Source organism: Anser cygnoides, chromosome 2 (assembly GCF_040182565.1).
Source record: "Anser cygnoides isolate HZ-2024a breed goose chromosome 2, Taihu_goose_T2T_genome, whole genome shotgun sequence".
Classification (NCBI taxonomy): Eukaryota; Metazoa; Chordata; class Aves; order Anseriformes; family Anatidae; genus Anser; species Anser cygnoides.
Genome location: NC_089874.1, coordinates 94697447 through 94719442, shown reverse-complemented (window position 1 = coordinate 94719442; position 21996 = coordinate 94697447). Strand labels below are relative to the sequence as shown.

The following is a 21996-nucleotide window of genomic DNA, read 5'->3' as shown; positions in this document are numbered from 1 at the left end:
ATTCATTTTGATGGAAAAACACTTCAGTGATAATACTTCCATTTCCACCTGCCATTTTTACTCCATTCCCCCAGAAATACTTGCTTCCCATGAAAAAGTCTGCCAGAAAAGCCTTTTTAATGTTAGTTAGAGATGGAAGTAACAGTGCCTCGTGTGTACTTTGAAATGTGTGTGCTCCCATTCCTTTCTCTGGCTTGACTACATCTTCCATGATGCTGTTGGCCATCGCATTCCCATGATCCACTAAAAAAGGGATGAGACTACTCTTTAAAAAAGGGGATACTCCTTGGTCAAGAAGTCAAGTTCATAGAAAAATATGTTTGCCTGAACTTCAGGACATACAAGGCACTATTGAAACATCTCCAAGCTGGCACATTTTAGGCATTAACCACATTCGTGCTTTTTGACAGTTAGCTTTTGATTTTCAGTTCATTTTTGAAGAATTATCATCTCTGAAAGAGGTGAAGGAACTGAATAGTTCTGCTGGACACACTCTCTCTGAGTGTAAGAAACAACTCCTGACATCCTTTTGGTCTTGTACCATTGTCTGGGGATTTAAGAAGCGCAGAAAAGAATTTGCCTGTATATATGGTCTTTTGTGCTGATGAGGCAAGCAGGAAAAATCAAAATTGCAGATTATAATAAGTACACAGTTGCTAAAGATGGAACATCATTCTCTTATTAATTCAACTTCACTTATTTTTCAAGAGGGATTTAGAAAGGATATACAAGAAGTCTTGGTGTGTGTCTAACATGAACAAGCATGTTGAGTACCAGTACATTCAAAACGATGTTATTCATCCTTTCTATGTTCTTTGGACAGTGAAATCATTGATGACACCTGAACACCAGACAAAATGTGAATAATATGTATGTCAAAAGTCCAAAAATGAACATAGAATACTGCATAAAAGCTAACGACCCACAGTAATTTCTGAAAAGCAGACTCATTTAGACCGATAGGAAGGAAATTTTATAAAGTGCTCCCTTATGAGATCCTCCCTAGAACCATAAATTTCAGTTTAGAGGAAATTAAAATAAAATAAAAATAAACAAACAACAAAAAAACCCCACACCCTCTAATACCCATAATCAAAACACTTTAAGAATGCCTTACAGGGAGAATAAATTTAACTTCAACACCAGGTCATCTAAAGTCTCTCATCGTTTCAATCAGATATCTTTGATTTTCAGTATTTGCTGCTAGGGGAACAAATGAATGATAACAACTGCAGGTTCCTCTTTTCTATTCCTTTCTCATTCCTCCCACACTGTGGCATAAAAACACTACCTTTTCATTATGTAGAAAATTTCCAACATTTCATGAAAATAAGAGAAATACCTGATGCTATTTTTCCACAAACTTTTAAATGTATGCATATTCTAGACACCATTCTAGTATCACCATTTACGATCTTCAAAAAAGACTCCTTCAATATCCACACTTCAAAACAGCCTACTTTAACAGTCACACTTACAATAGAGTTAATTACGTATTTAAGTACTTGGATTAGCTAAAACCTGAAAATGTAAAAGAAATTCAAGTCCCAGTGTATGTCAGGCAGGATGTTCTATAAACATACGGTATCTCTCACCATCATACTGCTTCATCCTTTCTGACTCTTTGTAAAGATATCAGTAAAGAAAATATAAAAATACAACAGATACTCAGAAGTATTCCTTCACATCAGGTTACTGCATTTCTCCAATTTCTGTATAGATTTTGGTTTCATAAACCTCAAGAGCTACTTTGTCTCCTTATGAGCAGATAATTAGACATGCAAAATAGAGTTCCATCTCCTATAACACCTGTACTTGCCTTTACGACATTTATCTACTCTTTGAAACATTCCAATTGGTTGATAACAGGGAATTTCATGTGGTTGATCACATTTCACTTTCTCTGAAGCACAAGCATTCTGGAGATAATTCCTTTCCATTTACTTAAAACAAATCCCATTTTACTTTCTTTTCAGGGCCCTTAAAGTGTTCTGTACTAGAATTACTTATTAACGTAAATGAGGTTTAAGGAGAATAAGGCCTAGTCCTCTATTCTCTCCACCAAGCCCACCAGGTTTCTCCAGAAATCTATAATGAATTCCATATAATAATTCCATAAAATAATTCCATATAATGAGTTCCATGACAACAAACTCTTGCTGTGTGTATAAAAACAGGTATTTGTTGCAATTGATCCTTTCCCAGGAAATACTCAGTGAATTGCCAATTTAAAGTAAGAAAACAAATGAAAGCTGCTCTTACTTTTACGCTTCTGATTAATTCTCCTCATAACCACAGCTATTTATTTTGGCTGCAGCCTGTGTGCTGTTTTATTGGATGAGATACTGCCCAACTAGTAAAAAAGGCCTGGTTTCAAGGGCCGTATACTCCCATTTTAGATGAGATGCCCTTGATCATTATCCCACTGCAACTGAGTTTGGCCCCAACTCAATTTCCCCAAGGTTTCCCCAAGAAAACGTGTGGCTATCACTGGACTAAGAGAACTCTTTACGCTATTACTCCTGATTTGTATTGCCTCTGTAAAAGAGCATAAGGTGAAGGCTTAGCTAGAATAAACGAACATAGTACTCTGGCTTATTCTCCACTGCTGGAGAGACTCAAGTGCCAGTCTTCTGTAGGAAAGAGCAGAAATAGTCTTTTGCACCATGGAGCAATAAACTTACGTTTAAGTGTGGACTGTACACTGTTAGTACACACAAGTGTGCAGTGTGGATTACACACTTGTGCACTACATGTGGAGTACAATGGTGACATTTCCAAGTAGCAATCCAATCATATAAGGCCAACACAGTACTGCCTGTACAAAATTTACTGAAATGGAAGCTGAGTGTTCTAGCAGAAGTAAAAGGGTTAATGAGAAATTTTGTATAAATCACATTTTGCAGGAATTGCTCTGTTACAACAGATTGTGCAGCACTATTTTTTCCCACTCTTTCTGATATAAGCACCCTAGGCAAACTTTCTAATTAGAGCAGCAGATGTATGCAGTGCCATGTCTCTGTGAAGTTATTATGCCCAAACCAAATTTTGTCACTAGCAGCCAATAATTCATTTGTCTACTAAGGGCTTAAAGTGGCTGTATCAATTATTTAAAAACATACCAAGAAGAGGAATCCATTTAATATCTTCTGGGAAGCCCAGTTATAAAACAGGGCATGTTCAGATTTCATTCACAATATTGTCATTTTAAAAATACAATATTACTAATTAAGGCTTAGTGCATTAGGCCATTAGAACTTGAGTGATTCATGACAGCATAACGATCTTGCTTATCATTTGTGCTTTAATTTATGGGATACTAAGAAAAAACAAAGGGGAAAAAAACTAAGCTATTTGCAAAACTGAAACTCATCCAAAAATTGCTTGCAGTAATTTCTTCTGAAAAGTGATTTCACTGTGTGTAAGTGCTATGCTGGTAAGAAAATGCTTCCTATCAATAATTAAAGTATAATGAAAGTTTCATGTGTCAGAAGACACCCTCAAAAAAGGTCTACAAAGAAGAAAGCTGTTTTTCATTCAGACCTTCCACATTTCAAATCTCATAATAACAGCCTCCTCAAAGAAGCATTTTAAATAAACTATTTAGTGAAATATATGACAATTCAAAGCACACCAGAAGCCATAACAACAGTGAAAATTAACACCATTCTGACAAAAGTTACAGAAAAAGATAGATCCATACACTGCCAAGCATTCCGAAATGCCCAGGGTAGCCATGAAAAATTAGAATAGTTGCCATACAGCAAGATTGTGCATGAAAATGTTAGTGAGAGGGCATTAAAATAAGCTTACTTTTCTACAAATCTGTGTTAATTTCAAGTGTCTTAGCTGCCTAAGAAGGTGTGGACACTGATTCCTACGGGTGCAGCATGTCAAAAGTCTTGCCTGGTACCCATCATGGTAAATCTGTAGTCTCCCCTTCGGGGTCAGTGTCCTCCTCACCCATCAAGGACATATTTGGATAAACTTTTAGGAACTAGAAGTTTCTAGGAACTAGAATCGGCCCTCTGGCAAATGTAGCTGATCCAAAAGCTACTCAAGGCAAGCCAAGGGAAGCAAGAAGCAGACTGACATAAGCCTGTTAGAAAACCAGTCTGAAAACAGTAATTCTGTGCACTGATTCAAAATAGCCACATCTAATACCCACAAAGACAGAAGGTAAGCAGGATTTTCAGAGAGGTCCTTGGCATTAATATTGACAGAATATATTAATACCCCTTTTTAAAATCTACAGAAGTTAGGAACTGAAACATGATAGAGGGGGGATTTTCAACAAGGCCCAAGTTTTCAACCAGATGATGCCACTGCTTACTCACTTTACTATTGAACTCCACTGTCTTCACACTATGTGAAAGCACTTATGTTAGCCGGTGGGAGGACAACCTGAGGACCATCCGAGCTCAGGACTGCCAGGCTGGCCTTCAGCAACATCCCTCAGCAGGAGGAATACAGTCCCTCCACTGCCAAGGAGGCACCTCTAACATGTCTCTGCTGCTCAGGAGTTTGCATACCAGTGTGCAAGTGAGATCTGGTACAATGGATCAACATATTAAGTAGGGTAAACAACAGAAAGCTAGTCATAGAATCAGAGAATCATTAAGGTTGGAAAAGACCAACCTGTTCATGTGGTCCAACCATCCCCCCCCTACCATCAATATTACCCTCTAAACCACGTCCCTAAGGCTCACATCTAACCTTTCCTTAAACACCCCCAGGGATGGTGATTCTACCACCTGTCATCTCCTGTGGCTTTGGCTACTTGGACTAACTTGCAGTCTCCATTGCCCTCTCCACCTTTTTCCATGCACATCACTCACCTGCAACTACAGCTACTATTTTAAAAGTACACTAAGTAGGGTTTTCCTCTCATGTGATCTCATTTCAGGATGCAGGTAACTTATCTTAAATAAATTCAAAGCTTCCTTCAACAGGATCTCTGTTCAGTAAGCTGTGGTATACATGCACTATTGGTGACAGAGTTGCAGCAATTAGGCCTGGAAGCCTCTGAAGATGCCACATGTTTTTCAATGCTCAAAGACTTCAAACAATCTTTACTATGTAGAAGTTTGGCATGCCATTATAGGCTGTAGCTGGTAATTCCCAGTTCATGTACTCATCCAATCTTATCAGTACTTGATTCCTGATATTCAAGTTGAGTAAACCTTAGGCTATACACCAACCCCCAACACCCCCCAAAAAACAGGAAATCTTTAATTTCACTTTTGTTAGCTTCAGCTCTGTTAACCCGGCACATTTCTTTCTGGCCTTTTTTTCTTTATTTTTTTCCATTCTCACTTATGGAGCACCTAAACTTTTACGGGGGTGAGAATTCCTCTGAAGCTTATTGATAAATGGGTTGGCTTTCTTAAGTTATTTTCCAGGCCCTTAGAAAGTAGTGCATGAATAACCTTAGAGATGCTGACCACAGTATGAAAACTATTTTGACAGGACCTCATTCAAAACTCCAGAGAAACCCTGTGCTGTCCAAGGAAGTGCAAAGATCTCAAAGGGTATTTTTATGATACATTTCTGAGGTGGTTTTTGGTTTGTTTTGTTGTTGTTCCTATGCACTGATTCTTATCATAGTAACAGCATGTGGGGAAAAAAAAAAAAAAGAAAATTCAAAAACTATCCAAAGCATTCTACGAAAACAGGTCGCATACTGTCATGAAATATTATTTAAAAAAAATGTTCGCCAGATCAATAGTTCATTTTTTTAATCCAAAAATTCTTTTCTTTTCATTTTTAAATAATAGCACATATACAATTCTGGGAATTGCTGCATTCTTTTCAACCAGCAAAAACATTTTGGTTTTCTGAATAGAGCCACTGCAAAGGACTCCAGGCTATATTTGTCGCAGCCCCCATCTTTGTGCAAGCACATGCTGGCAGTTTAGTCCACAACACAGATCTTGAATCCCTTCCATGCCCAGGTCCGCAGGAAAGTATGACTCAGACCATACTCCTACAAACACTCAAACACTGCAGCCCCATTAGGTTAAATGGGATAAATCGAGTGAGTGACATTTTTTAGCCACGTAGGTATACATAAATCTTAATGCTGTGACACAGACCATTTTCCTTGAAGACATCTACACCAGGATGAAAGGTAGCTCATTACTAATTGACTAACACCTTGAAAATAACATGCATAAAGTTATTCTGCGGGGGAAGGAAATGTCAACAAGCACAGGAGAAAGAAAGGAGCGTCTGGTGCTGAGCAGCTAATCTGAGTTACGGTTCCAGCTGCTTCATTCATTGTGGGATTTTACTGAGTTTGAAACAGTGCTCATTGTAGGAGTATTGCAGCATTGTAGTATTTAAAAATGCTACAGTAAATAGCATCTCTTATCTAATAAATAAAACTATGTCTTTTTCATAAAGGAATCAAGGTGACAGAAGACAAGGAATATGTTTTTTTTTTTCTGTTTACTTTTGGTTTGTTTGTTTTGGGTTTGTTTGCTTTTAATGGCAAATGCAACAAATCCACATTAGTTAAATATTAATCTATTTGTATAACACAGTAATATATAAACTAGTTTGCATATACCTGAACTTAATAAAGACAGCTACAGTCATATTACTCTAATTACAGAACATTCACCCTTCCTTGTGAAATGTTGGTTAAAATATTTTATGCATGGAGGAAATTACTTTTAAAAGTTGCAAATGATTTAAAAGCTTCAGTTTCATGACTTTACTCCTTTGTTTTTGAGGAGAAAAAAAAACCAGCAAAAAGCAAACTGAAAATACTATGAAGTAATACCCTTTGCTTTTCAAAATAAAGCCATTTCAATTTAATTATTGAAACGTAAAAAGGTCAGCCATTTGTATTTTCTGTCCTCTGCTTATATTATACTTCAAGGAACAGAAATAAAATATACAATTCCTTTTCCTTGTAACTTTAAAACCAGAAAATGAATCCAGAATAAAAATTTGCTATACTAATTTCTACGCTCCTCAAATGAAGTACAAATAGTAAATCCACATGAAATCTAATGCATTCTTGATTAGAACTGTTGGATAGTCTGATTCAAAATAATTTTGCTTAGAGCATAATGGCTACCTCCTATTTGTAAAATAAATGTTTAGAATATTTGATTTGTTTAAGTGTCAAAACATCAACTCTCAGCAACTGAAATTTAATCCAGCAGAGAAACGGGACTTGTTCAAACTATAAAAAAAGATTGCTTCTGTCTTACTAAAACTATTTATAGTAAGAAAACAGAACCAAGCCAAAAGAAAATGAGTCTGCAAAAACCCTGTAGAGCACTACGCACCTGAAGACAAAACCTATGCGCAAGTGAAAATGTGAGTTAGGCACTTGACAGATCACACGCTGAAGGTCAATACCAAGGACTGGTATAAGGTTAGCCATCGCATGAACAAGGAGCACGATGAAAACACCACTGTATGTAACTTCACACCATATTCCATAATAATTTAGGAGTCCTAACCAGAACTGAACTCTGTCATGCAAAAACTTAGTTTTTTTAAGACTTGCAGAGGAAGACTGTGGGCAGGACTTCTCTATACTTTGGGGTAATAAACACTGTGCAGAAAAGACCACTGAAGCTCAAGTACAAGATTAGATCGAGAAAGAAGTAATATAAGCAGGCCATGAATATATTTAAGGAGAAATGAAACCAGAATTCTGAAACAGCCTCCAAATAGTAGTATGGGAACTAAATAATCCCTAAATAGTTGTAAGGAGGAGTTTGATCAGTACATGAAAGGAATTATATGATATCTTGGATGTAAGAGCAAGGGATTGAACTGGATAACCCAGAAGAATCAGTCATATCTTCTTATGAGTATGCAATTCTCTATAGGTATACTTAAAGAAAGAAAAAGAAGCATTTTAAAAATGTTATGAAAAGACACCAGAACTCATAGAATGTGATCAAAGTAAAATCAAAGATCAACAGCTAGCACTTGTGATTTCTTAGAATTCTAAAATATTTTATTTTAATAAGTTAGCTAAGTTTTTTAAATGTGTCTTTTACTCTAGTCTAGACAGCATTACATCATATCTCAGCATCTTATTTCTTTTTTATCTTGTAGGATACTGTTTTATCTTATTTCTTTTTTATTAGTAGCATGAATTTAGATCAACTCAAGCTGATCTTGAAAATACACTTCTAACTGATATGTACAGCCCCCTCCTAGCCTGACCTTTCTCCTTCTACCATTAGTTGTGCTGTCTTTCTGCACTCTAGCCTCCATCTCTGATATGTCTTCTGTTTTCTACTTCTTGCATTCTGTTAAATCTAACTAATTCCAGCCCTGTGCAATGCCTGTCCCTCTTCTATCCTCTCTCTTAAGTAGTCCCCATTTATCTTTGCACATTTTTGCTTGTAAATGTACCTTGTTACCCATTTGCTAAATCCTTTCCTGGATTCCAGCTGCTTTACTATCCCTGATTCTGCCTCCCATTGCTGCAGCTCCAGGCTGCACACCCAGGTATCACACACAAGCAAAAAGTGAGTGGAGGTGCAAATTTAGAAGTTGCTGTTCAGATTTTGGCCTTGAAGATCTAGCCTGAGTTTGTCATTGCGATATGCACGGGAAAGATCTCAGAGGAGTAGATGATCCCATACTAGCCATATGGCACTGCAGATTTTACCTTCAGACTTGGAAAAAAAAAAAAAGTCACAAAAATTTCCCTTTCCCAGGTTTTTCTGTATTGCCAGGCAGGGGGATCTGCCAACCCCTTATCCTCAAAATACTCATGCAGGCACTGGTCCCCACTGAGAAAGAGTAATGAGCCTTAAAACTAACCTGGTGGCTAAGAACAGTCAAATCCACTCTTCTTTCCTAGTCGCTCTCCCACATCACCCTTGAAAGCTGACTATAAAAGGAGAGGGAAAATTAATTCTCCTTTCCTGCTCCCTCACATTTTACTATTACCACAGCTTAAACTTTGTAGTACAAAACCCAAAGGGGGCTGCTGTGATGGCTAATTAGTTGATGTCTGTAAGTTATCTGATATGTAAAGTATTACCCATGAAGTACTCATCTGCTTCTAGATTTCACAAGGTATTTTTTTATTAGGTGAAAATCCAAATAAAAAAAAAAATCTTGCATGTGGATGGACATTGAGAAACATACGGCTAAAATCCTTAAATTTGCACTATCATATACAAATAATATATTTAATATGTTCCAATATTTGGCATGTTCTTTACTTAGACTTCAAATTTTAGAAAGGACATTCAGTTTATTTCATACTGTCACAGAATTGAGCAGTGAGGCGCTGCAGAAAACCAGTGATACTGCCAAGGAATTTTAGTCTAGTGATGCAGGGTGCCTGGAACATGAGCATCTCCTACAAGATGAGCATTTCTGAGATAATAATAAATGATGATACTTCATACTTTCCCTATTGTCACTGTTCTACGAGCACTTAGGCAAGCACTGAAACTGAGGAACAATTTCATATGCCCAGGAATTACTGAATTCAGCCTTAACTACACTATCCCATTTTAGGACTACATGGAAGGCCACCTAAGGAGATGTTTGTTGAGGCTGTGACAAGAACTCCCAAGCCACAGATCGTGCCCCTGCAATGGTTAGGTGAAAGAGGAGCCCTAACTTTGAATTTCCACGTTTTTCTATTGTAAATCTACTCTCCCATTCATTATATAATTTAGGGTGTATAAACCTTTTCAAAAGTAACAGTTAAAATGGGACGTATCTGTCCATCAATATTACAACAGTAGAAGGGACCATTCACATTCTTAAACAAGAATACATGTAATACTTGCAACACAAGTATTACAGTTGTAAAGTTCTCTCTTTCTGCTCGTTACAGCTTCTGCTGGATGAGATACATTTCATTAGGATTCTGTGTTCCAGTGAGTAGCTACGATTTTGTCATGTACAGCACTTAATGTTCAGTGAAGCCTGGAAATACTTCATGGCCACGTGCTGACTTCTGCTCTAGAAAGTCAAACATTTTGTCTCTTTTCCTCAGAGGTTTTCTCAGCCCACCTCAGGGCCCTATTTATTTCCCACCTGATGCTCCTTGCTATTCACCATGTCGTCACTGAGTATTGGTGTATTTCTACTTGGATTACTGAAGCAACCATCATGAACTAAAGGTGTTGCCCCAAATTGCTATGGCTGGCTTGTAAATATGTTTTATGCTGAACTCACCCAGTTGAAAAGATGGCAATGGTATGACTGATAAGGGAACCATACAGTCCTGGCTGTTTTATTATACTGGAGCTCAAATAATCCAACTGCTTTAATTTAAAAATTTTTTTTTTTTTTACTTTCACTGTGGATCAAAAAGAAAAAAAATCTCTATGGGAGCCCCAAATGACTCATTATAAAAGATATTGTTGTATGCAAATTGCCAGTAAGTTTGAAAAAGACCTTGTCACTATATATGTCATTTATATTAATCAAAGTATGCTGACAACCATTCATTAAGAGGATTTAGTTTTCATCATACCTCAATGGCCTACTGTAAAATTTCAATATGAAACTAAACTTTTTTACACACAAAAAAGACTGATTAAAATTAATAATAAACCTTTATGAAATTATTTTTAAGCAAACTAAGAGACGGATGTTAACCAAATACTGTGTAGCCAAAAACCAACCCCCAAAACAAATGAAAGAACAAAATAAGAACTTTATCTTTCATTTACAGAAGGTAAGCATTTTGCTACCTTAGAGTCTATTAATTATCCGCAGTATTTAATATCTACATATCTACAATAATATCTAGTATTATATCTACAACATAGATGAGAAAGTCATGGATGTGGAAAGATAAACAGATCCATAATCAAAATGCCTGGATTCACGCGTCCTGTTAAAAGCATTGTCTGTTAGCAGAAATCAATAGTGTGTTATGTATTTTGCCCTATAAAAAAAAGCTTATATTTTGTTGCTGGTAGCACTGCAGTGCTGGAACAGCTACTTAGCTGCCAGCATGGAGCTACAGCTGTGGCCCCTACAGGAGGAACTAAGCTTACCCCACCTCATCCAGGAATTAACTGGGCTGCCACAAACAGGGCAAGACTGGTCATGGGGACTCAGTAACACCGTTTCATTCTGAAAAGAGCATTCCCTTTGGATTATGCTTAGAAATGTGGCTCCCATCATGAAAGAGCAAGAAAGCTCTTAGTCACGTTGAACATTTTGCCAGCGATGCCATGGCTGTCCTTTGTCAGGTTGGGACCAGGGTAGCAGGAGCTGTTACATTCTGTTATCCCAAAAGGGGAACAATAATATTATTTTCCCACTTCCTGCAAACACTTTCTCCACACAAAGCAGCCTCCAGCCTACGCAGGCAAGTAGGGTGCAATAGCTGTATACAAATACAAGGAAAACTGGCGTAAATTATAACATACAAAGAAGAAACGCCGTTGCAGTAGCCTCCTCTCCACAATTACTTTCCATCTGACCTCCTACAAACAGTTGTCACCAGAGACCTGTGGTAGCACTACCAGCCTGTAATTAAGTCTTCCATATCTACTGTAATACGGAGGAAAAACCAAGCAGATTGCTGAACGCAAACTGAGACAGAGGAGTTTCACTGCTGCTAAGGGTGAGGGAGCGACTTGCTAGATTAGCCCTGCACCACACAGCCACTCCAACACCAGTAAGTTAGATCCTCTGCCTGCCTTAAGAGCCAGCCTCTTCCATCCCCAGCCATGCACCAGCACTTGTCACCACTGACACTGGTCCACATCCACCAAGACTGAGAACGTGACTGCGTGTGGTGCTGGACTCCACTCGATGCTTCGGCTACATATGGTTCCCAGGAGTAAAATGTTAATTTTCTTCCATGTGCAGGCAAGTGCAGCACAAATATATATACATACATAAGTTTCTTAAGAAAATTGTATTTCTAGCGGACAAAACACAAATAAAAAGTCAGCTTTGCATAAAGTAGCCTCATTTATCTAAACATTTTGAAGTTACAAATACACACGCAGATCAAAACACAGACATAGTACCATTTAAAACTGGTGGAAATGGTGGGGTTTTCAGAGAAAATTGGACTAATTTGATTTCATATGGATTATGCTACTGCTTTTTTAATGTATATTTCCATTGTAGTCTACATGGATATAGATAACAACATAGCACTCTGCCCCCCAAAGTCCTAAACAACACTACATCAGTTTTCATTCCCTTTGTTAAAAAATTAAGAAAATCTGACATAAATATAGCTTCCTCAATAAATGTCTGAATGTAATAGCGATTTTGCCCTGCAATAAATTGCTACTGAAACTAACAGGTAGTTGTAGGTTAGGACAGCACCAAGCACACACGGTCTTCAGCTGTGAAAGAGCAACATCCACGCAATAAAAACTCCTTGACTAAGTATTTTAGGGTGATGTTGCAGAATAATAAAGTACCATAAGAAAAGGAAATTGTTTCAGTTGGCTAACAAATTCATAGAGACAAATCCCGCGTTACTTTTATAGCAGTAAGCTCTACAAAGTCAAAGTGACTTCTGAACTCCCTTCCCATGACTTTGCTTATAGCAGTTCACAGCTTTATAGGACGTGTTTCAAGAGCAAGAAAAGCTTCAGAGGTGAATAAATGCAAGTTTTATCCAAGCCTCAAAACATAAATTAAAGGCAAGTTTCATCACAGGTTACGACACGATACAATAACCTGAATGGTGGTGTGCTGCCACTCACGTCACCGGGAACAACCACCAGATCAAACTCCACATTCACCTTTGTTTGAGCATTTTTGTAGCCCTCTGCAAACGCTTGTCTTTCAGCTGTTATGATAAAGAATGCATTAATCTTCTTTTTTTTTTTTTTGGTACAAACATTCCATTCCTTCACCAATGTCAACAGCTAATCAACTAGCATAAGGAACTCAGCGCATGCAGTTGTGAAGCAAACACTGCTTTTTCACAAACAGCTAACGAATACCAAGGGAATTCTCTTAAGAACCCCATGAGAAAACAAACAAACAAAAAAAAACACATGCAAAAGTTCTCTGTCTACTGACACATTTCAGCATTCCTGCAGTAAAATAAAGCATTTACCTATAAACATACTATTTGCACCCAAGGTAAAATCTAAACAAAATGACACATTATAAATCTGTTGGCAATTATATCCTTTAGAAACATCCTAAATCCTTCTATGCTTAAGTAAAAAATCCTGACAACTCTGAACACAAGTAACTGCCAGTAACTTCAGTAGGAGTGGTGGATATTTCAGCCTCCTCCAGATTAAAACAAGGAGGCATGATTTTTATCATCAGAACAAGAGACGTCCTGTGCCACATGTGATTCTAACAGCAAACTCCATCAAATCAAGAAGATTTTATCACATCACAGTGCTTACCAAGAAAATGTGCTTAGCCAGTAGTCAGGTTTCAGCAGAACAGCAGCTGACAAGCTAGCATGCATCAGCCTTATTTACTTATTTAAGCTGCTACTGTACTGTGCTGGTTTTCATCTTTTTCCTCACTCCTGCATACCTTCAGGGATCACGTACAAAGCACATCAGGTGTTCTTCCCTCTCCGCTACCAGGCATTAAGAACAGCACAACTCACTTGAAGCATGCTTCCTGCTTTCGCAACATCAGCTAGCCCCAGCAGAAAGAAAATCCCAATGCAAACTTGTGTAAAATATTTTAATTTAGGCTCAGAAGAAAAAGGAATGATAAAATGATTCTTGAGAGCACCAGACTACTTCCATGACTGCTCACTGTTGTTGAACGTCATCTATAAAGCATGTGGAGAGATTGGTTGTATTTGAATTGCATTAACTAGACAGGCAACTGAGATGTTCCTGTATCCATACAGTATTAGGGTCTCCAAGCACAGGTAATAGCAACCTTTTAAATTCATTTGTACACTTTCAGATGCAAAAAATGATCCAACCTGTTAGAAAACTATGCACATAAAGTGATCTTCCATGTGCTTTAGGTCCAATAGATTTCCTAAACAAATTCAAGTTTCACAGTCAGACGTGTTATATTTTTGAGCTCTGAATGTTTCTAACTGTGCATCACTGTGCAGCCAGCTTTCCCTCCAAGTTCTTAAAAAATAATAATAATAAAAAAAAATCACCTGCTTGTTTTGAAGCAAAAAACGGAGATGTGAAAAATCCATGAAAAAGAGCTAAGGGGCTGTTATTTTGCTTTATATTAAGTGACACTTTGCAAATGGCACCCTGCAAGTTATGCCTTAACTCCTTGTTAAAATACAACTAAAATCTATACTACCCCACTTCAGACACGTCGGTAAAATACATAGTTGAAAGCACACTAAAAGACTGGGGAGAAATCCATGAAGCAGATAAGTTACTTGATTGCCTCTGAATAATAAATTGTTCCCCAGCAGCTTCCAAATAGACTGTTTTACTGTAGAAACACATTTCTGTTGTCAATAGGAACAGTTAGCTGAACAGCTGAAGAAAGAGAAACAGGCTAAAACAACTTTGGAATTGGAAAGTAAACCTGGCTGCAAAGCTTCTGCTGTCTGGCCAGAGTAATAATGCTTTATCTCTCTTTTTCGTACTGAACGCTAATACGTGATGGCAAACGATCCGTTTGCTCTGGATCACAACCCTATTTTCCCCACTTATCCCTGGAATAACACAGTCTCGGGCTGCTGGAGGAATAGAAACGCCAGCAATTTGCGTGAGCCCTGAAGTTTCCCCTCTAGGCAATGCCCTGTCGAGAAGGCAGGAGAGGAATGGGAGCCAGCACCTTGAAGGTGCCAGCGATGATCTACAGAAAGATGTCCTGGAGCACAAGGGACTGAACTCTGTCGAGAGCTCTGTGTTTTCTTCCTGCATCCCCGACCAATTTTTCCATCAGCTGCCTCTGCTGTGCTCCTTGCTCTATGTACAGTAGCGGCGTGGAAGCTTTATCACTCCCCATCCCATAAACACGAAATACAAATGCACTTCACAACCACACACATGCACACACACGCACTCAGACACACGTGCACACTCACTCCCCCCTACATCACATGCAATTCTTTGCAAGTCCCCTGCGAATTGCTTAAAAACAGAAATCAAGCTCACACACACACACCAAAAGAAAAAAAAATATAAGGAAAGAAAGAAAGAAGACCAAACACTGAAAGGAGGAGGGAATGGGGGGGCGGGGGGGACGAAGGAAAAAAAGAGCAGCTTTTTTTTTTTTTTTTCCCCCCTGCTGTTGCTGTGGCTTCCAAGCATGCAGTGCTAAGGAAGAGTAGTTCCCCACTTTCATCAGCCAGCTACATCCTTGGGGTAAAAAGGAGCAGTCCGGAACGATGCTGAGGCTGCAGAAGGGAAAACAAGGCTTTGCAAACATGCCTGGCTCCCCGTGAAATCCTCTCCTCCACATCCCCTCCTCCCTAAAACCTGCCCTAAAGGGGGGAGAGGAAAAAAACAAACAAACAAACAAAAAAAGCAACAAACAAAACAAAACAACAACACACAAGGAAAAAAGTGATGAAAAGACACAACTCACCTTAACAAGGGGTGTTGGATGGGGTCAGAGAGGAGGAAGGGTATATAAAAAGATCTATTTTTAGCAGAGGTTGTGATAGTATTGAAACACACAGACACAGGGTTCGGAAGCGGGGAGAAGAAGAGTATTAAAAAAAAAAAAACGAGGTGGAGGGGGGGGGAAGAGAAATTATCAAGAAGGTGCAAGTCAGGCTGGGAGGAGAACGGAGGATCCCCGCGGAAAAAAAAAAAAAAATCGAAAAAAAAAAAATAATTCAAAAAACCAAAACCAAACACCACCACCACCAAGAGGAGGAGAAGGAGGGAGCGAGAGCGCGTGGCGGTGCCGCCGCTCGCTTTGGCTTCTCTTCGCCGGGGGCGAGCGAGCGGCAGCGGCGGGGCCGCGCGGCGTGCGGGGGGCCCCCTGTGGCCGCCGTGCCGTCCCCCCCCCGTCCCCGGGGGGCTTCTCCCGGGGCTCTCTCCTCGGCCGGCTCCGGAGGCTGCGGCGCTGCCGCTCCCTGCTCCCCGCTGCCGGCCGGGGGGTAGCTCTGCAGCCGCGTTCACGCCGCCGCTCCCCGGCCGCCCCCGCGCCCGCGCTCCCGCCGCCGCCCGCGGGCGCCCCCCGCCGCCAGCAGGGGTTCGGGGTGCGGGAGGAGCTGCCCGAGCATCCCCGCTTCGGGGTAGCGGGGACGCGAAAGTTGGGCGGGGGGTGGGGGATGAGAGTCGGAGGCAGCTGGAGGGGGCGCTTGGGGTCGGGGAGCATCAGGCACCAGCGCGGGGAGGGGAGCTGGGCCGTCCCTAAAAGTAGTCAAACTGCAAGAAATCTCGGCTTTAATAGGGTGCCATGGCTTTCGGGGAGCACACGGTGATGGGTCCTTGTCCAAGTGGAAGATGCTCACAACATTTTGTGGATGAGGACTCTCAGAGGGTCACCATTCCCTTAACCCACCAACAAAATCCAGCAAATGTTTGGAGGTAACAGAACCTCTTTATCAAAACTGCCACCCCCCAAAAAATACCTCTGCAACTAAAAATAAATCCAGCAAAACTTGCTTTCAAACAGATAAATGTGAAACCTTTGGAAACACAAAACCTTTGGAAACTTAGGGACATGGTTTAGTCGCTGACATTGGCAGTAGGGTGATGGTTAGACCAGAAGATCTTGGAGGTCTTTTCCAACCTTCATGATTCCACGAAACCTTTTCTCATCTAAACCGAGACTAACAGAAAAAGCAAGTGCAGAGAAATAAATGAGCTTTTAAAAGAGTATTTTCTATCGACAGTGCTATTAACAATTGTAAGTAAACATGTCTGTTTATGACTTGCGATTTCGAATTGGCCCTGTCCCATAAATGGGAAGAGCAAACGCAGGCCAAGCTGTTGGATCCACAACTTGCAACTGGTGTACAAGCTGTGCTTCGGCAGCACTGTTACACTGAGATAAGCAGGAGTGCATATAGTAAATAGTAGGAGGATACGCTCCAGTATGTAAACCAACGCTAAGAAAGGAAATCGCAAAAACACTTGCTCAGAGTAGTACCATTTGTTGATACCTGGCAGTGGATGAAGCCACCCGGAGCAAGAGCTGAGGAGCTGGAGGATTGCTGCTAAAATCATCCCTGATAGGGGCCGGGAGGACAGCACATGAGCCAGCTGTGCACATGGGGAGCTGACAGGTGGGCTGTGGGTACCAAATGGCCACACTGGCCAGTATTGTGCCACATTGCATGAGGACCATGCCCCAGAAGGGGGTGGGGAGTGCCCAGCTTCACTCTGAGCTCAGACACGAGGTCTGGCCTGGCAGGCACTGCTGGACCACTCCCACAGCAGCTCTTGGGAACCATCAGCTGAAATACAGAAGCAGGTCAAATACTTTGAACCCCAACATTGGCCAGAACTGGAGCATCTTTTCTAAATTAAACATTCATTAAATAGAAGAAGGCTTACTGGGAACCAAACAACAGCTTCATTATTCTGTATTTCAACCCTCTTTCCTCCTCCAAAAGAAAGAGGTGCTTCCTACACAGTTACAGCAGAGGTACTGGAGGAATAATGAGCTTTCCAAATCTCTCATATGAAGTAGAAATAAAAAAAGAGGAAGCGGTTCCTTGAGTGTCGCTCTGAGCTTCTCATGGGAGTCAGAGGAAGATGATCTCTTCTGTCTCAGTGCAGGCTCAGCTTGCCTGTTTCTTCCCTGAACCAAATTGTTCTGCCATATAATGACTAAACCCAAGAGTTTACAGGACTTGGATTACGTTTCTTTTTTTTAACATCAAATATATACAAAATGATGCATGGCCACTCAAAGGGAAAGCAAAGAGACTGGCAATAAACTGTGCTGCTTGGAGCCTTGATTTCTGCAATAAGTAAGTTGAGGAAATGTTTTATACATTAAAGGGGGGGTAATGTTTTATACATTATGTTATTAAATATTTTCTTTAATTTCAGTTCAATTTCAAGAAACTGCATCTCAGTTAACATGTATTTACATGAGTTCTCACTGGCTTCTAATATTTATGAACGCTTCCTTGATCATTTTGCACCACTGCAGAAGCCCCAGTTTACTGTAAAATACAGGTCCATCCAGCACACAGTGCGAAGCTCTGGCCATTACCAATTCCCTGAGCCACTCTGTGCCCAGCAATATCAGCATGGCTTTTACTGTCGATTATAACTCTGTGGCCCTATTGACTTCAAAGCTGCACAGACCTATTATTTTTATTTCCACTTCTCCAGGAAAAAAACAAAATAAAACAAAAACAAGCAAAAACCCACAAACTTTGACGAATGGCTTTACCTTTGGATTATGAAAAGCACATACACTGGTGGTATTCAGCAACACCTAACCACAAAATGCTTCAATACCAGCATTATTTTTTTTTTTAATGTACATTCCAGTTGCCATGTCACAGGATATGCATATTTGATGTCTGATTTACAAGCATAACTTAGCACTCAAGTCATTTGCATGCTGGGAAATAGTCAATTTTACAGCCTGAACTTGCATTTAAATTGATGGAAATCACAACAAGGGTTAAAATCAGATTTTTTTGAATTATATAGAGCTCTCTTACACATCCCTTTTCCAAAAGCCAGTATACATACATTACAGATAATTGTCTAAATTGCTCAAAATCCAAAGGTAGTTGGAAAGGTTATTGAGAGAACTAGACAGAGCATCTAAACTGACAAAAAAAAAAAATCACTCCTCACAGGTCGTTATATTGCTTCAGTGTGTAAGTGCTGTTGCAAATAGCTAACGCTGGGAAACTTTCCTCTGATTTTCACTCAGGCGATTCAGAGGAAGACATACTTTGTGTTTGGTTCATTACAAAGCACGCCAGATCATGGACACTGGCAGTGCAGCAAAATAATCTTTGAGGTAGGCATAAAAACTTCAGTGTGGACAACCTATTTCATGTCCTTAGGCTGCTGAGAGGTATGAACCAGGTCACTATGAACCCTTGTCAGCCAGTCATGTCTAAAATTGCTGCCACAGCTGCAGGGTAGACTCAGCCAGTGAACAACTTGCTTGCCTTTTAATCCAACTCAGATATCTGTAGAAGTTAATTCAGGCCAATAAGCAGATTTTTCTAATAGTATCATCTTACACAAATTGAAATAAAGACTCATCTGTTTCAGCTGACAATGGTTAAGTCTGTGAGTCGCAACCAGGTGTGCTGGGTGCCCACTCACAACTTCACAGATCAGACATTTTGGGGAACTTTCCACAAAACCTGTCAGAATATCCACTTAATATAGACTCTCAAATTTATAGTACAGTGTCCAAGCAATAAATAGTACTTGAAGATGTTTGAGAAATCCCTAGAGATCACAGATACGCTTCACATTGTGCCTTTAAAAAAATGATCTCCTGGTTACCTATTGCTGGGTAAGGAGTGCGGCCATATAACTATATTTTCTACTGTACAAATGCAATAGAAACATATGCTCCATGGATTTTTAATAGTACAATTTACTGCATTTGCGAAAGGAGGTGTTCCACAAGTATATAATGTTACAATTCCAAAACTGTAACTGGGAAATAAATGTTAGAACAGCCTTTTGAATTGAAAAAGTGTCAATATTAAAATGAAACACTTTGGAATAGATGACCAACCTGAGTTGCCTTATGGTCCTACATATATCAATACTTTTGTTAATATTGTTGTGTGTTTTGCCAATTCTTATCAAGGGCTTCTTTAAAATATACCATTATACTAGCCTACATAGCTAAATGCTATACAGTCTTAATACTGTGTGATGTTGAATGAGTTGTGTTTGCTATTTGATTGCAATTTGATGCAACTGACGGGAATTTTAAATAGGTAACTAAATATTAATAGAAATATGACATGCATCATCATATTTTTCTCTAAAATTATCAGCATTATGGTAGATCTGGAAACAGTTTTACATACCAACTCTATTAGCCTGGTTTATGTTAATTCATTTGCACTCGTGAGCAAATCTTTTGTTCCAGGCTGAGGCAGAGCAGCTGAGCTGGAAACCAGGCAGACAACTGATGGTGTTATGGAGGGAAATCCCTTCTCCTTCAGCAGAAAATTAGCTCTTATTCAAAGTTCCTGATTAACATGAAAGTTTTTACTCTCTATCAGAGGAAATGCCAGCTGTGATCACCCCTTCAGAGGCACAGCTGTACCACCTACTGAAACTGCTCAGAGTATTAAGGATTACTTGTGATACCTTGGCTTGAAAGGGGGTTTTATTGGTGGATGTTAGAGCTAACTTTATCAACATTCATTTATACTGTAGCTATTTCAGTTATCTGTCCTTTCTGGGATAAATTGGTAAATATGCATCTCTGGATGACAGCAATTAGTTGTCAATTTATTCCCTTCTCTCCCCCCCCCCCCCCCCCCCCCCGCCCCCCCAGTTAATTGCTTTGTACTGTTGAATAACCCTATCAGCCTTTTCTTTGCATCCTTCCAAGGATGTCATGCAGGTCAGGACAAATAGACCTTTGTGACAGCCATGTTACTTCAGTTTTTTCACTTTCTGTGTTTGAACAGCTACCTCACAAACTTGCCAAAAGTTGTGCCAAGTGACTTGTCTCCCACCACTGAATGTACCTCTTTCAGAAAACAGTCAAGTTCTCAAAATGACATTTGGCTTCACTAATTTCTGAAGTTACGGTTGCATTTCAATAAGCAAGTGCACTTCTTATTTTGGCACCATACAAAATGCTGACCTCTACAAACTCTTTCCCATACATCAGAATGACACTAGCTCTTCCCCCTTACTATTAGTTTATTTATTAAACTTCGGTAGGCTATCTGTTCAGACTTACTGGTAATTCTTATCTGACCAAGAAAATTACTGACAGGTTCATCCATTTTAAAAGGAGGCTAGAATGGATTTCTCATTTGGCTGTCAGTCTATGTTCTTCATTTGTCAGGAAAAAGTCTAACCTCACTCTTCATTTGTCAAGTCTGTCTTTCCCATCATATACAGTGGGTTAGAAATTACAAGTCATCTCAAGTACTTATAGCAAACATGTTGTGGACAATAAGAATAGGATTGCTCCTATTGTACAGTAGCTCACAGGAGATGCTGCAGGACACCATCTGCAGGATCAAGCCAATAAAGTATAACAACAAAATATAGAAGACTCTTGCATCACTCATAGTTACACAACCTTTCTATTTTCAGTCTTGCTTTCTTTGTTTCTGATAGTTGTGAAAAAACAACAGGGTTTCCCACATTCTGACACTGTCTGTAAAAAGCTATCAGCAGGACTTTCTTAAGGATGCAGGGGGAGTTTGTTTCAATTCAGATGAGCTTTTTAATTCTTTGCATCTCGAGGAAGGTAATTATTCAGAAAAGAATAAATATATACTTACTTATATAAGCATTTCCATAACTTCTAGGATAAAGCTAGGTTTTGGAAAGGGTAAGAAATGTCATAGAACTCACCAGACCAGGCATCATGGAACAGCAAGGACCAGCTGTTTCCTTAAGGACAGGTAGCAAGGAACTCATATGGATAACCCATCACAGAGCACCCAGTTGAGGTGAACAGGGCAGGCCTATAAATCAGGTTCACTCATAGGTCCCGACCATGAAGCAAGTTTACTGAGACAAGGCAGGTCTGAGATCAAGCTGGGAAATCAATCTGCAGTCAGGGACAGGATGAAATCCAGTGAGTGCTAGGCAGGTCCATCACAACAGGGTAGCTCTAAGATCAAGCTGGATCATCCCTGATCAGGACCATCCGTGGTCAGGTATACCTGTAGCTGAGCTAGAGTGTGGCATTCCTACAGCACAGCCAAGAAAGCAAATGAGGTTGTTGGTCTGAGTTTTGAAAACGCTCTGTGCATATTGACAATGGCGTGGATGGAGGCTCCAGGTGAGGCTTGTTGGGCCAGTAAGGCTTATTAACACACTCAGAGCGAAGACATGGGAATACTTATATGATGTAGAAAAGTTGAGAAAGAAACATTTGTGCCTGCTTAATTGTGTGTGTTTATGTTGGAAGCAGGTGATAAGAAAAATACAAGCCAGCTGGGTCACAAGA

At 39.7% G+C, this 21996-nt stretch overlaps 1 protein-coding gene across 16 annotated transcripts in view; it reads right to left on the bottom strand.

Annotated features, from left to right (window-relative positions):
* Nucleotides 1–15930, bottom strand: part of LOC106045020 (poly(rC)-binding protein 3-like) — a 514073-nt gene extending 498143 nt beyond the window's left edge. For 5 of the 16 annotated variants that reach the window (XM_066992636.1, XM_066992634.1, XM_066992642.1 and 2 more), the window contains exon 1: nt 15481–15930. The gene's annotated coding sequence lies outside the window, so the exon portion shown is untranslated. Of the gene's footprint in view, nt 1–13352; nt 13472–15480 lie in introns of those variants that run through there. The other 11 variants (XM_066992651.1, XM_066992647.1, XM_066992649.1 and 8 more) reach the window with 7 other exon arrangements.
* Between the last annotated feature and the right edge of the window lie 6066 nt (nt 15931–21996).